A 2,634-nucleotide genomic window follows, 5' to 3' on the forward strand; every position below is an offset into this window, starting at 1 on the left:
ACAGGCAAATCAATTTACTTTGACCGAAAAGGTGTAGGCTGAAGCATCAGCTTATTTTGCCTACCCTTCTTAAATTAACATTTTCCGTTCACTCAATTTAAAACAATTTTTACAGCGCAACAACAAAAAGAAAAAGAAACCCCCCCCTGCATATTCTACATACAGCAGTTTATAAGCACACTGGTATTTATAAATCAGTTTTATATTTATTAATAATATTATTTTTAAATAACTTTTTGAATCTATTAAGTGTGTTGCTGTTGATACTGATGACAGTTTCATACTCATCAGACCATCAGTGACCCCTGGTGGTCAGTGGAGGGAAACACTGTCCTCATGTTTCTCTGCTCGTTTCTCACGTCTTTAATTCATCAACATCTGTGTCTGATCCTGTGAATGTTCCTCCTTCAGTTATGTTCACAGCATTACCATCTTTATTGAAAACAAAAGAAGAAAATAATTTCAGAAAGAGTGCAGCTTTATCTATATATCATTATGCTGAACGATGTATGATATTTCTGGGGAGTTAAACCAAATACTTTGTGAATGGTTCCACCCCTGATGAACACATGTTGGTAGAGATGTAGCTTCCTCACTCTTGGTTCACTCTTGGTTCATGTGTTTATATTGATGTGACTGTGTGCAGCTCAGTAGAGCAGGTGGGCTGATTGAACCAGTGTATGATCTGAGCTTCAGGCTGTAGAGGACACATGTGCTGTCACAGTGTGATATACAGCTGTGGTCTCCAGCCAGATGTGTGACTGTGCTGCAGCTTCCTGACAGCACAAGTTGTCAGTGTGAACAGGCTGAACTCAGATTCTTGTCCAGTGGATGAAGCAGCAGCTTCTCTTTGTTTGTGTGTGTTCATGTGAGCACAGTGAACTCACTGAGAGCTTCATCACTGAAGCTACAAGACCACGTTCAGACGTCTCTCAGCTTTTAGCTTCACTTATTCTGAGTGAAGCGTCGACCCGAGCTCAGAGGCCCATGTGTTGAACAGAGCTCAGCAGCAGCAGCTCCAACAACAACCATCATGAGGTGAAGATGAGCTGAGCAGAGGAGATCCAGAGTCCATCAGAGCCTGGGCTCAGGGTGTAGAAACCTGGGCTGGAGGCAGATCACAGTCACACACACTTTGAGATCTCACACACAGCAGGAGTGAAGCAGGAGTCAGATGGAAACAGCCTAAAGTGGAGGTGGCAGCACAGTGACTCAAACATCTTCCTCCTGATGAACAACACGTGTCAGACAGAGGAGGAAGCTGCAGCATCATCATCCTCCTCACTACTGTAGCAGAAGCAGAACCGAGCTCTGAGCTGAGCAGCCAATCAGGAGGAGAGAGGCCATGAGACGGATGCTGACATCACTGAGCCTGGTCACATTCATCCCAGTGGAGTCTTCATCTGCTCATCACTGTAGATCAGAGGAGCAGCAACACACTCATTGTTCTCTGTGTGAAGCTGTGACGTCCAGTCTGATGTTCATCATGTCAAGTTACTCTGAGTCTCACATCAGCTTTCTCTTTCAGGTCCAGAGACTCAGACTGGGCACTCTACTGGAGTTGTTGTTGCTGTTGCTGTTGCTGTTGGTGTTGGTGGTCTTGTTTTGGGTGCTTGTGGCCTTCTAGCAGTGCAGAAATGCAAACGCTAAATCAAGTCACAGTCTAACTCAGGCAAGTCTAAATACCGTGTTGTATTCACATTTTCATGATCATCAGACGACAGAACAACAAAGTGTTTCCATCTGTGTGATGCTCAGAGTCTGACAGTTGTGTAATATCACTTTATTCCTCTCCTGCAGGTTAATCAAAGACAAGCGTCCCAGAGGACAATCTCCAATTAAAAATAGGCATCGGACCAACTTAAAAGGGCCCTGATTGTAAAGTTTTGTGAATTAAAGTTCTATATGAACGAATCCATCAACCAAATATTATCAACCTGCTTGTAGCTGTTCACTGAGTCAACGTGGACCTTGACACAAACATAAAAATCAGTGAAGTCAAACCTGCTGCTCTGCTTTAGATGAATGTGAACATGAAGTAACTGCACTGAAACATCATGTGACTTTTATTTTGAAATCTGTGTTGCTGACGTTGGGACAATCACGTTGCTTCTTTTCATTTCTTAAGGTGCTGATCCAGAGTCTGTCAGGTAGACTTACAGTCTGAACTCGTCACTGTTGTTGACTGTGATATTTGAATCTTGCTCTGTCTCACACTGAGTTTGTGTTTATGATTTCAGCTGTTGATGCATTTACAGGCTGTCATGTAATAGGCAGAGTTTAATTATTTCTAATTGATAAAAGATGAAAGACATTATACTTTGTGTTGTGACTGTTCTGTTTGTTTGTTTTTTATTTCTTTTTTCCCCCCAACCACCATCCCCCGTGGAGGGGGACCTTTTCGTCTCATTAATTTTTTACTTTAAGAAAGAAATTCCACAAATAATCAGGTGGCAGTAACATACAAACCCTCAACATCACAAACTAACATTTTCTGTTTGTTTCTTTTCAAACTATCACTGAGATTATATTTATTTTTAATAGATACCAATCCCAGTGTTACTGAAGTTCCCCTGAGTTTAAATTCTGACTTCAGGTGGCATTTATGAAAATGGATCCAAATGGGAATTTGGA

General features: G+C 41.8%; 1 long non-coding RNA gene across 1 annotated transcript; it reads left to right on the top strand.

Moving 5' to 3' along the window:
- Window positions 1-1,542: 1,542 nt before the first annotated feature.
- On the top strand, window positions 1,543-2,314 carry LOC310986495. Its single transcript, XR_014595414.1, has 2 exons — window positions 1,543-1,672; window positions 1,801-2,314. It is a non-coding gene; the product is annotated as an uncharacterized lncRNA (long non-coding RNA).
- Window positions 2,315-2,634: the final 320 nt, after the last annotated feature.

The sequence above is a fragment of the Trachurus trachurus genome (genome assembly GCF_905171665.1).
Source record: "Trachurus trachurus genome assembly, chromosome: 5".
NCBI classification, from domain to species: Eukaryota; Metazoa; Chordata; class Actinopteri; order Carangiformes; family Carangidae; genus Trachurus; species Trachurus trachurus.